Below are 14,314 nucleotides of genomic sequence, written 5' to 3' on the forward strand. Positions count from 1 at the left end.
TTCATTCTATCTATCCGTATTTAGTAACAAAAGGAAAAGCCACTTTCGTCGAAACGACACTCGACGACTGGACGTAATTTAATAGCTTATATAATCATCCGTATTTCAAACGGGACATAATTGTGAGTGATTGAATAATTAAAGGTGAAAGCTAAAGATAGCTGGCACCTATCGATATAATTATGAGATGTCCCGTTATTATCAGATTTCCATTTGATACAACAATAGGATTATTCGGACAATTGAAGATAAGTGCTAGAACGTTGAAGTGACAATAGTTTCGAAATGTCGAGGGACTGCAGCTGTAACGACATTAACGCGATTTTATTTATCCTCGGAAACGCATTAGGCGCGTTCATCGTTACTCGATAGTTTTGTCTAGACAATAAATAGCGTATGCAAGAAATAATAAAAAAATCAACACTTCATTCGAAATTAAACAAGATGGAAATTTTAAGGAGAACGAGATCGAGAGACTGTATGTTCGTTACTATGGTAACGTGACCCTTTAAAATGTAAGCACATCTTCGCGGATTAAAGGCCGAGCCGGTCGGAGAACATTGAACATTCAATTCGCGAGTTCACGGTATTTTATTCTCGCCATATGTTTCAGGAGCACCTGAGCGAGAGGCTGTTTAATTCTGCTCGTGTCTTTCCTCAATCTGACTTTAAAAGGATCAGGCTAATTCAACGTTATTTAATTCCGGATTAGGCGGACAATCGCGGGAAAAATCCGAATTAGTTTTATTGCAGTCTCATCCAGCAGGCTCGAATGACTGATACGACTTATCGTGCCGTTCGTAGAGATCGAACGGATTCCACAACACCGTGAAAAATAAATCCATAATGAAAGGAAATTGACTACCGATAATTCAATTACGACGCGGAAATTTTAGTATAAAATTACGGAGTCAGCGGGAATAATTACATTACGACGGCTATTTGCGCACAATAATTTCCCCGCAGTTATATAAACAATAAAATAAAATCGCGGATTATAGTCACGCGTGACGTTTTTGCTCGCGAATCGAGAGTTCTGCGCCGAATGATTATTCTGAAACGAGGTTATCCGATTAGTACCATTTAGCATGAATGTTATTTAGCTTCGTAGGACGAGACGGTTTCTCGATTCCATCGGCAATACCGCGCTCAATCTCTCATAATATCCCGCAAATGGTAGGATATGATTTCGCGACGGCATAATGTGCGGATCCATCGTAGCTGACAACAGTGCGAAAGTAATTAGATTACCGCGTCAATTATTTTCGTCCGTTCGGAGTCGACAGATATTCTTTCACAATCGATGCGGTTTCTATTTCGAAAGAAACCGCGACGAAAACACCGCGACACTTTGTTCATACGTCGGAATTTCGACGAAAAGCCTCTAAAGGAAATAGGCAACGGCTGATCGCGCAGATACGATTATTCAGATGGAATAATGATGTATTAAAGTTCACTGCTGAATCGTTAAAAGATTTTTTTATCCGACATATATTTTCAGATATAGATTACAGTCGCGAGCGGATATTTTTGTCGAAAGTTATTCGCTCATGAGTGATCAAATATGAATAAAGGCGCCCCGAGTGCTTCGACAGGATAAAACCATGAGGTTTATTATTAATCCCTCGTTGGCCGATTGTAATTCTCGAATAATCGTGCACGCGCGCAGGTCATTTTATATTCGATATGTTACACTTAATGCGATTAGATTCATAAATAATTCCAGATGCAATTGTCGGCTTCACTTTTAGAACGGGATAACAATTGCAGATGTGCACCGAGTTGCCCGATTCCGTGAATAGTCAACGGCTTGATTTGATAAGGCGCGCACGTTCAGCTTACATTTTTGCTCCGTCTCTCTCACCATTTTCAGACATTACCGAGATTTGCCGGAAATCGAATGTATCGTCGAGAAGACGATCCAAACGGGATCGTCGGTTATCCGAATCGCGAATTACAGTGACTAATAACCGGTGGCGACGTCGGTGGGGATATACGGCGGATAAAATCGCGGAGAGATCGGACTTTGGAAAACGCGCATGAATCATCTCGCGCCGGGACCGCGCGCGGCCGGAGTCTGAGAGATAAGAATGGAAACGATGATCTCGCCTAGCCGGGCTGTAATTTACGTTTTTACGGAAGTCGGATGAGGAGGCGGGCGACACAGGGGGTGGACGGCGGAGAGGGAGGGCGAGGGTGAGTTAGCGCAAGACAGCCTAAGCGGCGGGCGCAAGAAAATTAGCAACGTTTGCTCCGCGTAAGAGTTATGAGGGCTTTGTAGCCAAACTACTCATGCGCATTAAGGGTCATTACAATGCCCATAAATTGCGGCCACTGTCCGCCGCGATATTTATGTTATCAATTCTCTCGAAGCCGGGGGCGAAGATAGCGAGGAGGCTCTTAGGCGCAAGCAGGCGCCTGCCGCTCGTCACGCCGCGCGCGCGCGCCTTGCTTCTTTTAATTTTCGCCTCGCCCGCTGCAAATGCACTTCGCGGGCGTATATTTTTGTAAGTTATTGCCCCGTCGTCGTTGTTATTGAACGTGTACGTGTTACGTCACCGGCGAACCTCCTTCCCGGCGTAAAGCGCGTCGTCTATGTGTGAGCATGTGTGCGGTGCGCGCTGTGTGTTCCGCGATACTTACAAAACGCGACGTTAATTAATTACCGTCAATGACTGCAGCTCTTAAGCAATTCTTATGATGCGTTTGAGCGCGTGTAGTTCGCTGCGAATAATGATTTTCCGCGTGGTTGGGTAATATCCGCCAATTTTTACCTCGAGCTCGACACACATTACGCGCGCGCGCGCGCGCTCAGAAATTCTCAACTCGGGCGGGATAGAACGTGGTAACGATTTTTAAATGAAGGATTCGGTAAACGAACGTCCGGAGCAGTTTGAGCTTAGCGCCGAGGAAAATTGGCAAGAACTTTCGTTTGTCTTCTTAAACTGCGTTTAAGTGATCCGAGGAAGGTCTGATATTCGCCTTTCTCGCGGCATAATCCGCATTCGCGACGCATATATAGAATGTAGCGCTGCAGGCTCTCTCAGTACGCCGGGGAAACAAGTGTCTGGGAAAGCAATCGCGGGAGAAATCTTTGCCCCGAAATATGCGTTTCATTTACGTGCAACTTGCTGCAGTTGCGGGCCCGCGGATATCTATTCCCACCCGTCACAAAGAAATATCTGGCATATTCGGCGACGAACGAAAACATTTCGCCCTTTGAGGCGATTCTTATCGCATCTCGCGCGTCGCAGCACGAGATTTCCGTGGGGGAAAATTTGCCCGATCCGCCGTTTCCGCGCCGCCGTCCGGACGGGGCAAACGCGTCCGTAATTAAATTCGATCGTAATAAATTATACGAGACACGCGATTCGTTGCCGTCGCTCTCCATTGTGAAATGAAGGCGGAGGTGGGTCGCAAGCGATACCGGAAGATACCCGATCTCGCACGAGATCATATATTCGAACGCACATATAATATAAAATCTCCCGTCGATTGTCGGTATTTTCTTCTTTTCTTTATTAGCGCACGCAAAATATCGGAGGATATAAATTTGATCGGCGGTGTATCGCAATTAATATTAATTACGGTGAATTGCAAATTAAGAGACTTCGCCCCCGTGACGAAGAGGGGATAAATTTCACACTCCTTTTTTCTACCGCCAGATTTATGACGAGGCGAGGAACATTGCGCCTTCACACTCGACGCATTCCTACTCTTTAATGTAGTAGAAAAATGTTTTCACGACCGGAAGTGCTTGAACGAGGCAAGGCGCGTTCGTATCTCACGGAAACGTATGTGACGCGAGTATGATGGTAACAACGCAGGTGTAATGAATAAATCCCGAAGTTTTTCGGGCCGCGGAAGTTGCCGCCAGCGTACCTATATATTCGCCAGCCGGGCGTTGAAAAACGAAATAGCGTCCTTCGGCATGCTCACTGCGACTGTAAAAACTCGCGTGACATTTGTCGCGAATTTACAAAATATTATCGATGCGCGCTGGATTTATTTTGCGCCGTACCGACCGTCCCGAAGTATATATTTCCCCTGCGTTTATCTATCGGAAATAAAAGTAAGTTTCTACCTATTTATTCGTACGTTTGTTTGTTATCGCATCGCGGGAAAATGGCTGGACGGATTTTCAAAAAAGTTTGAAGGGTGAATGCGCGCGATCGTTTGACCTAAAACGCAGGTCTACATGACGTACGCGATTTTCAGTCAAATTATTTTTCCTCTATTCGCGTATCTGCCCCCTTTTTTTATCGGGCCAATAGAGATACATGCCGTTCGAGATGTGATTTTCAGCGCGGTGGATATTTTATAAAGTTACAAAACTCATAATTATTGTTCTCGCGCAATCAGCTTTTATTAAGCTTTATTTAACTTCATTAAATATTATTCTGTCTATCACATTAACGAGTAATTTCGTTTTCAGTTCATAAAATCGGACTGCGCCGCTTGATCATTCGATTTTGATAAGATTGTTATACTTTTATCGAATTTCATATTCGTTCTTTTGCGGATTATCAAGTTTGTACGATTGAACGTCACAAGAATGACGTTTTAACGTTTTTATCCGGCTGTTTTAGTCGAAATCTTTTCTTATCCTTTCAGAGTCGTACACTTGTAATGCAAGATCATCTCCAGTTATCGCGCGAACGGTAAGGGAACATTTTGCGAGCCATAGATGATGCCAAGCTTGTATATTGAGCGAAATAAGTACACCGTCGAACTTTATCGGCGCGTTATTACGCAAGGAGATGCATCCGCGTGGCACATGGAGACGATCTGTTCCGGTCGTTCTATCGACGTATCGTAACGAGATACATTATTCAGCGGGCGAATGCGCGCGTCTGCTACCTTCGGTCATTCCTCGAGTTCGTCACGTATTATCCGCCGAGAAAACCGGCAAAAAGAAGGGAATTGGATTCTTTCTTAAGAGCAATGAGAATCATTGCTTTCACACAGAGACGCGCGCGCGCATATGCACACACAAATGTCATCAAATATTTATTCAATCCGGCTGGATGAAGATAGTTTATAATTTATATACCGAAGGAAAGTCGCCGTGTATACACGTATTAACTGTACGGAAAAAAAAATAGCTCTCACAGCTAACAGTTTCCACAGTTGAAAACTGATTACTACAGGTGAAAATTAGCAGTCCATATAATACAACTGAACTTTAATTTATTTAGTGAATTTTTATCCCTTTACCTAGTTTTCAGCTCCTACAGTTAACAACTAGATTTGGTTATTAAAATTTAAGTTGTATTATATAGGCAGCTTTCTCATAATTCCTTTTTTCTGTGTGTACGTACATTATTAACCGGACGGATACTCCTTTCACTTCGGAACCGTTTGCTAATGAAAAAGTTAACGAAATCAAATTTACGCGTCGGCGAACGCTGACCGGAACACGTCGGTATAGCGATATCGTGTAACTCGCAATAGAAAAGTAACGAAAGTTTGCCATTGTGCCTCCTGTCTGATTGTATCCTACTTTCGCCGTATTGTATTATCGATGCTTGTTCCCTCCCGGAAAAACCGGAGACCGCAACGCAATCTAACTTGGTTTGACGCGACGAGCCGCGCTGGCAAAAACGAAGAAATTAACTGCTTATTTACCGACAGATCGTGGCGGAATGAGCGGCGGAGAAACCGCGGATTCTCCCCTCGGTCACACGCGCGCGTAATCTTCGGGGGATCCGCGGAGTCGTGAATTTCCGCGCGGAAAGTCCGCCAGTTGCCGTGTCGGCACCTCCTTTCGTCGGCGCCTCGTGAATTCCTTGACCCGTGTAAAATCGAATATTTCTTTAGTCTAACAAAGCCAAAAGAGCCGGACGGTAACATAGGGAGAAACAGGGAGAGAACGGGAGAGGCTAAATCAATTATTGTTTTGCCATTAAAAATATGTCATTTAGCATACGACACTAATTTTAGAAATAAATGAAACGCTATCCGCATGGTTTTTGCTCGCTCGTCTGTGATGACTGAGGTATCGCGCAGTAAATAACATCTTATACTTTTGTTAAAATCGACCCTCGTTAAAATTTGTATATACATGTGTATTAGTTTAACATATTGTGTTTGTATGATTTCAATATTTTGTGTTGTGTCGATATTCGACACGGGTAAGTGTTAAAATAACATACTCAGTGTTCGATAAAATAGAAACGCAAACGACGGCCTAATGAGAGAACCTCTTTGAAAAATAAGTTCACTGGACCGTCGGTTCGCGTTGGACCTGCGTCCCGAAATTCGTCCAGAAAGAAGTGTTCAAACCGTTTTGAAACTCAGTATACTCAGACATGAGACTTTGGTCACTTTCCGTTTTCTTTTTTACATTTTTTACATAAACATCGTCACAGCATGTAATTAGCATATGAGAATAAATGCGCCGCTAACGATGAATTATGTTTAGTTCGGGACGTTGGAGCGGTAATTCGGGCGTTTTCGGGGACGCTCGACGTAATAAGGGAAGCTCGGCCATTTTACCGTTGAAGTGTCAACAGGTATACATCTTAATAATTGCGTCGTGCCGGCCGCTTATTAAGTATTATTAATCAGCCGCAAACAAGCAGCCGTCGCGTCGGCCGAAACGAAGGGCGCGATTCTAAATCGCGACGGCCCGACGAATTAACATTCGACTCAAGCCGAGGCCGACCAATTAGTCGACTGTGCGAACTCTTAATTGCGCGATTCCACATTTCACAGTTACGATAAGTGCGAACGCGTCGAACGTTTACGTCGCAGTGCTCCACGTCGGCCGGCAAACGATTCGCTCGCGACACGGGCGTAAAAATTTATCGTTTATGTCGACACGCGAGCGTGCGCGTTTCGCGACAGGAAGCGATACGGCGCGCGACGCGGAAATATATATAATTCGCAATAATTAACTCGCCGTAAATTGTGCCGTGGAATACCGCGGCGCTGTAAATTACTCGTGCACTCTCAATTCCACGTTACGAATTACGACCGTGCCGACTGAAGTGGAGGCTATTCTCGCGCGAATTGTCAAAGGTTCGATGTCGCAGATTAATCTGATGAATTTTAAAGTGTCCGCGTCCTTGGGCAATGTCGCGTCTGTACAATTCGCTTCTTCCGGCTTTGTGCTTCGCGACGAAGATCGAACGTAAGAATCGTGTTCATCGCAACGTTGATTCGACCCTCCGTCTAATCAGAACTTCCCAGTCGCGATAGCAACCTCAACCGGGTAGAAGTTTAAAGCGGAGGCTAGATAAATACAATTTTTCTATACAATTTTTCCCCAGTCCTACACAAAAATGTAACGCTCGTACAATTTAGGAGCAATTTTGCTAATCTATCTAACTAAACCCTGATCGGATCCTATAAATCACAGACCTTATTGGTGACCAGGACATTCACAGCCTATTCAGGGCCTATTCGCGAAATTCTGGGCCCAACGAAGGTAGGCCTATTTTGGGGCGCGCCTATCTATGGTCACTATAAATTTGGGGCATGCCTTGGGTAATTTCTATCCGGAGAGCGATCCTAGATCATCGGATTTGATATCCGACCAAAGTGGCCCCATTAGCGGCTTAATGTGCACCCTCAGCGCTCCTCGGCGTCTCAAAAACTCGAGGTCGCACCTCTTCGAGAAGTGAATCGCGCTTGATATATCTTTTGATGCCGGCAGTGGGAGAGGAAAAAAAGGAAAAGACGGGAACGAGGAACCGCGTATTGAATCGCGGAAAACGAGCACTGAAGAAGGTAGAGACGCGGTCGGCCGTCCGGAGAAACAATTTTCGCGATGAGTGACGGCACGGGGGGAATCTCCCAGCGAAACGTGCCTACCATTCGCGAGGCGATGTCAACGACGGCAACAATGATCGCGCGAATGGTTCTCGAAGCACTAGAAAAACATAAAATCACGCTAATTTAACTTTAAAAGACAGGATAATTATAAAAAAGAGCTGGTTGATCTAATCGCGGTTTTAGGAAGGGAAAGAAATGGTTCTGGTGTTAAAAGACGCGCGTGTCGCGCGAGACTCGCTCCTTGAATACGCGCGATGAGCCGGAAAAACGCTCCAAGTAGGACTGTAATCATCTGCAATCCCTGGAGACGCAGCGGCTCTTCTCGCCTTTTTACGAGCGCGGAATATTATTAATAACTTCGTAATGCAGCGCGAGTATAGACGCGCGCGAACGCTAATGATCGCTTTGAGCAATCCTTTCGCCGTTTGCATCATTGAAACGTGTACCTTTTTATGCCGGACCGGATGCTCCATTACGGGCGATACGGAGACGCTTAGAGAGACGGTCTTCACGAAGGAAGAGGGGGGCGTCGCGCGTTACTCCTCTGAAGGTTGCCTTGTCGCTCGTTTTCGCGAAAGTAGCGTTTCGTCGCGCGAAAGAAACGGGGTCTTTCTCGGAAACAATTTCCCGCGACTCCGCGTGGCTGCTCCGCAAAAATATGAAGAAAACGCGACTTCGCGCGCCTGCGTGCACGGAGTATATTTATAACTATATGTCTGTGTGTCTGTGTGTCTGTGTATTCGCTCTCTGGTTTCAGATATGATTAAAAATGAAGTGGCAGTGCGGCAAGGAAATAGATACGTTCCATTACCGTAATCCCGGAAACAGTAGAATGTTGTTGCCGCGGATTACGTTCAACGGCAAATGTTCCGGCATTATCGCGGCTATTTTCATCCGGCTGCTTCAAGGTCAATTGGACTGTTAAGCGAAACGGCGTTAACATTAGTCGTAACGGTCGTCCTGTATCTCTTTTACCTCCTCCAACTGGGAGAAAAGTCCGCTCTCGTCTTGCCGCGCTCGGATATTTCCGCTACTCGAGATTACTCGAGTTATCCAAATCTAAGCGTAACAGTCGCGGCTTGATTGACCCGGCCGACTTGACCATAGATTTTTCCGGCAAAGTTCGCTAGTCAGCTGATAACTATGTATACTGAAGAAACACCATTATGCACGCATTACACGTAGCAGCCGGGTGGAATAGCCGTAGAAGAACTTAGTTTCTGCCTATCCAAATATTTGCGCATTTCCGTTCCGAGGATCATCCCGACGTGATAAAGAATATCCGTTAAAACTTATCGCGGCATTGCAATCTCGCGATATTTACGTTAACAGTGTGCTGCCCGAAAAACCACCGCGTATGCGCACTCAGACACACACACACACACACATGTACAGGAAACTTATCAATTATGAATAGGTGTGTTTTATTTGAAGCATCTATAATTTCCACGCTTCGCCGTATTTTCGTCAGCATCTCGTAAATAAATAGCACGAGTAATAAGTCGTTCCGTCGTGTTGCCGGCGCGCCGGGAGGAAAATATCACCAAATTAACCATAATTCGCGGCGCGTTTTCGCCCGCGCGGTCGATAATTTGCGGTTGATAAAATTCAGACGGGGCTCCGGATAAATTCGCTGATAATCTATACCTATCAAGCGCGAGCGCGATAAAGTATCAAGCAGCCGTGTTAAGCCGTGTTAGAAAAAAGGGCGGAATTACGGGCGGGATAAATCGGAGATTACTTGCGCGGCGTGTAATTCACGTCCGCGAGTTTTATATCAACGACTCGCGATCTCGCGATCTCGAGCGAGCACGCGTGTCTGTGAATGAAAGGTCGTTGCCGCGATCGGCTCGTCGCTAATGTATGCACTTCCGGCGACGAGTTAATCCCTCATGGATCGGATCGCGAATATGCGGCCCATTAAATGTCAAGCGGTTCGAACACGAGCGGATGAAAATTGATTTCCAGCCGTCAAAGAAAGCGGTCGGCGCTCGAGAATGTCGTACGAGAGTCGTTCGAGAGCGCGACGGCAGTCATTCGGACACCGCCGGTGGATGTGACGGTGTCGTCCCGGCGATAAATTATTTTTCAGAAATTCCCTCCGCGCGCGCGCGCCTTGGGTCAACGGCAATGCCAGATTTCCAAGTCGGATTTTACATTTCCCGCTCCTCTTCCCTTTGCCGTGGCGAGCGTCTTCCTTGTTTCCTCTTTTTCCTTATTGCGCTCGTCATGCCCGGCGACTGTGATCTCCCGCCGATTTATCGGTTGCCGATGCCCTCCCACCGATAATCGGAACGACTCGAAATCGATTGCGGTACGCTCGGAACACTTGCGGAATATTCATTTGAGGATATCGCTTCGCCGTTCTCGCACATCGTTACAAAGATCACCGGTAATTGCCCCGGCTTGCTTTTCCGGCCGACGTCGGCGATTAAACGTCGCTAATACGAGGAGGAGCCGTCGCAACGCGAACTTACCGTTCCCTCCGCGACGTACGTACACTGCCTTTGTAGCGACGGCAATTTATGCAAATCGGATACGATTGCCGGTTCTGCGGAGACAGGCGGAACGCTCGCGATTTGTTATTAACTAAGCCCGCGCGACGCACTCGACTCGGAATATAAATCGCTCCTTTCCGCATTTGGTTTTTTATTTCCGCTACAAGCGCGCGCGTGGTCGAGTGCGCGCTCGCTCGTATTGCATTTTGCATAAAAAGCGCGGGGCGAGGCTCGCGATGCGTGTGTGCCGTTAATGTCTCAATTAAGAGAGATAACGACGGACGTCCTCCGTTCAAGTGGCAATCCAATTATCCCCGTGGCGATTTTTATCACCCATTTCGGCGGCCGAGGAACCACGTGGTTTTTGCCTCCTCTCTCTCTTTCTATATATATATATATATGTGTGTGTATTCCTTCTTGCTTTCTTTTTCGCTCTTTCGCGCGTCGACGTTCTCCGCATGGTCCGACTTTTGAAGAATCGCGACGCAATTTGGACAGGCTCCGGTTTCGGAGCGACAGTAACCGCAAGTGGCAAAGTGGCCCCTGCACACTTTATAATTGGCGTCGCGCTCGTCGTGGCAGGTCGCGCGAAATCCGCGACGCGAGTTTCGGAACAGCCGTCGCTGCGGGCGAAATAAATGAATGCGAAAATATCGACGTGCGTATTTTCGGCTCACCGTGAACTTCTCAATGATGCTCGGCGGTCGAAAATCGAAGCTTTCATTAAAAACTTACGGAAACTAGCCGGTCTCTCCCGTGTACTCGCGCGGGCGCAATTAATTTGTTTCTTGCCGCAATGCGAGCGATATTATGGGAACTGCGCGAACCGGATCCGGTCCGCAATTGCGAGACGCGGATTAATAAAAAGCGCCCGCGGATCTGCCTCTCTCATATCGACGAGCTGATAGCCGCATTTGATTTGCATTAATCATTGCGAAGTAATATACGTTTCCGGCCGCAAATTAAGTATATCGGGTTCTTGCTATTCGTGGCTGGATTGTTGATTTTTATCAAATATATCGACACGAAAGCTTCAATCTTTCTCTCTCTCTCTCTCTCTCTCTTTCTCTTTTAACGGTTTATCGTAATATTTCGGAATATCTCTCTTGCCCCCACCTCCCTTTTCTCAATGGCCACGATCGATGTAATTTAAAATTTCCAAGCCCATTACACGAATCCGAGGAGAGGCTTTGCATCTTTAAGGACTGCTCGAGGATGCGACATTTTCGACGCACGCTCGTGCAGAAATTGATTTCCTTTGGTGATAAGAGCGAACATCATTTCGAGATGAATGTCGATTAAAATCACGTATCGGGAAGAAATTAATTTTCAAGGGAATGTCAAGTCCACGTCAGTGAACATCCGTTCCACACACAAGCGTGCGAAATCAGAAATATTTTTATTCAAACGGAAACAGCGTTACTAAGTTTCATCCAAATAAAATTAGCGAACGCGAAATGGTGATTCCGGAGGGCTTTAACACGAGTCGAGTATGCAAATGCCTCGACACACAATCGCCTCAAAGGTAACTTTCTCTCATTGCATGGGCAAACCTCGGTGCAACCGAGCGGAATTAAAATTCGCGAAGCCGCAGCAACGTTAATCCCGAAGGACCGCTCTGAAATTCTTCACATCGTCACGAAAAGTACCCACCTCGCCGAACGGCAGATCAAACATCATCGCAACTGATCCGGATGAAAATTTGCGATCCCGCGTCTCGTCCCAAAGTTTCCGCGCACTTTATGGACCGCTCAAAGACCGGGGGAAATCTCTATGCACGGTTGCATTGAGACCAACTTTCTCTCTTTATAAGAGTAAACTGTAGTCACTGCAACTGCACCCGGATTAAAATTCAGAAGTCGGCGGTGTGAATCAAAAACTTAAGCGAAACTGGCGCCCAGGGGCGTGAAATTCTCTCTGCATTCTCGTATCAGAATGTAAAAAAACAAACACAAGACCCCGGGCGAATTAAGTTTTCCACGCCGGCGATATGTTCCGAGAGGAGATTTGCTCGACGCGCGAAACCCTTCGCTCCGCGTTACAATTAAAACCGTAAAAGCGGAAAGTCGTGCGGCGCCGTGTTAGAAAACTTAACGTAAATAACAATAACTTGAACAGCACCTAGCTCTTCCGGGTTTTCCGCGCCACAATTGCGAAAGCTCGGTGTGTTAATTCCCGTAAAAGTCCCGCGAGTTCGCGCGAGAACGCGAAGAGATATCCGGAATTAATTAATCTCTGCCTTGTCTACGACGCACCGTTGATTCTCACCGCGATCGGTTTGAGTGAAAAGATTCGCAAACCTGCAGCAGTAATCCTGGAGGGCTTTCACACATCTCGGGCTCGATTCAACGACGACGACGTCGCGGTGACACGCTCGACGGTCGACGGTAAGGCCGACATCGCCCGTCCCTTTTATTTCTTTCACCCTTTCTGCGAGGCGACGCACGTGATTCGGCGGATCGGACGCGAGTTACAGACACGACCGTACGGACTGAGGGACGCCGGTAAACTGATCGGGAACCTGATGGTCCTCCGCCGCGGAGGAGACCTCCGGGTGCAGGACGAGGCGCGCAAGCTCGCCGCTCGAGCGCGAGCGCGAACGGGAGGCCGCGAGAAAGCGGTAGCTTTGGGGTAAGCGAGAGGGAGAACCCGGAGGAGGCACGGCCGAGAGTCTGATTTAATCGCAAAGGCGGCAGGACACACCACCGCGCGGCTGCCGCTTCAAAGGATAAAAAGCTCTGGTAATTTGCACCGGCCCGCAAACCGGGACGAACGAAGGAGGCAATCCGCGTTCCCTCCGCGAGATAGGTGGGGAAGCTCACGTCGATGACAGCCGGAAACGTTTGCATGAGTATCGATGTACGCGGGATTGGCAAGCAATCGATAGCATAAATCGGTAATATGGATGTCCGGAGCAAATCTCTCTCGTTTTATATATCTTAAACGCAGTGAATGCAGGCTCGGACATTTGCTCGTCGTGAGATCAATTCTCGAACGTGTTATTCGATTTAAGGTAGTAGTAGCGTAAAATGAATTTTTTATAAGTTTTTAGTTTCGTTGAAACTATATATAAAACTATATATATATAAATTTAAATATGACCTAATTATTGGCGTAATTAGAAAGCGATTGACTATTCGAAAGCTGAGATATTCGCAATTGAAAATGACACTTTTTATACGCGTTCCTTGAGATTAATGTCTTATTTTTAACTTTTATTTTTAATTTTAATAAGTATTATTTTGTTTTGAAAATATAGCGGTATAAAGTTCATAACTTGTAGTAATAAGTTTTAACGGCAAAATACTCGAAATACATATACATATGCACATATTTAAACATTCATGTGCCTCTTTCTATTATCTGTGCATCTTTATTAGATCAACTGCAATGCATGAAAATAGCATTAGTAATATTATGTATATAGATTTCTATGTAAAGGTTAAATATTGACGTTCGGTATCAGTCGAGTGCGATTGATTATTGCTAAAATCGGCATTAATATCACGATCAAAGTGTTAATATCGTCATAACTTTGCACCAAAAAGGGAGTGCCAACACTTTTATAGAATTATCGCGATATCATTAGCATTCCAAGTCTTGGCTCGTTTTGGATCAGAATGCATTATCGACTATGCCCTTGGCCGTTCGTGCCACGTCGCTGTTATCGAGATCTTTTGGGCTTTCGAAAATATTTGTACGTCGTTTTGCTAGTCGATGAACGCGGCTTTTATTCGAAAGCAAAGACGCGGCATTGACAATTCCTTAAGGAGACTTTTTAATTTAAGTCCGATTGCTATCACCGTTTTCGTCGGATTTGTTGGAAAATGAACAATAGGGATGAATTCCACAATGAATGCAGCAAAGAAATATACTGAATATATTTTTTTAAATAATTCGTCATCAGACCTAATCAGCGCATGTATAAGACATTTTTTTGCAGATAATTAAAGAACGTTAAGAAAGGACATCGTTTTTGGGTACCGTCTCTCTTAGAATGTCTCTCAAAAATGTCTTTTCAATATACACGTCTATTT

The 14,314-nt window shown here is 45.8% G+C and overlaps 1 protein-coding gene across 2 annotated transcripts in view; it reads right to left on the reverse strand.

Annotated features, from left to right (window-relative positions):
• LOC106743920 (lachesin-like) overlaps window positions 1–12,809 on the reverse strand; it is a 77,594-nt gene extending 64,785 nt beyond the window's left edge. For both annotated transcript variants that reach the window (XM_014618245.1, XM_014618244.1), the window contains exon 1: window positions 12,578–12,809. The gene's annotated coding sequence lies outside the window, so the exon portion shown is untranslated. The remainder of the gene's footprint in view (window positions 1–12,577) is intronic.
• Window positions 12,810–14,314: the final 1,505 nt, after the last annotated feature.

The sequence above is a fragment of the Dinoponera quadriceps genome, unplaced genomic scaffold (genome assembly GCF_001313825.1).
Source record: "Dinoponera quadriceps isolate SergipeBrazil2010 unplaced genomic scaffold, ASM131382v1 scaffold1070, whole genome shotgun sequence".
Lineage (NCBI taxonomy): Eukaryota > Metazoa > Arthropoda > Insecta > Hymenoptera > Formicidae > Dinoponera > Dinoponera quadriceps.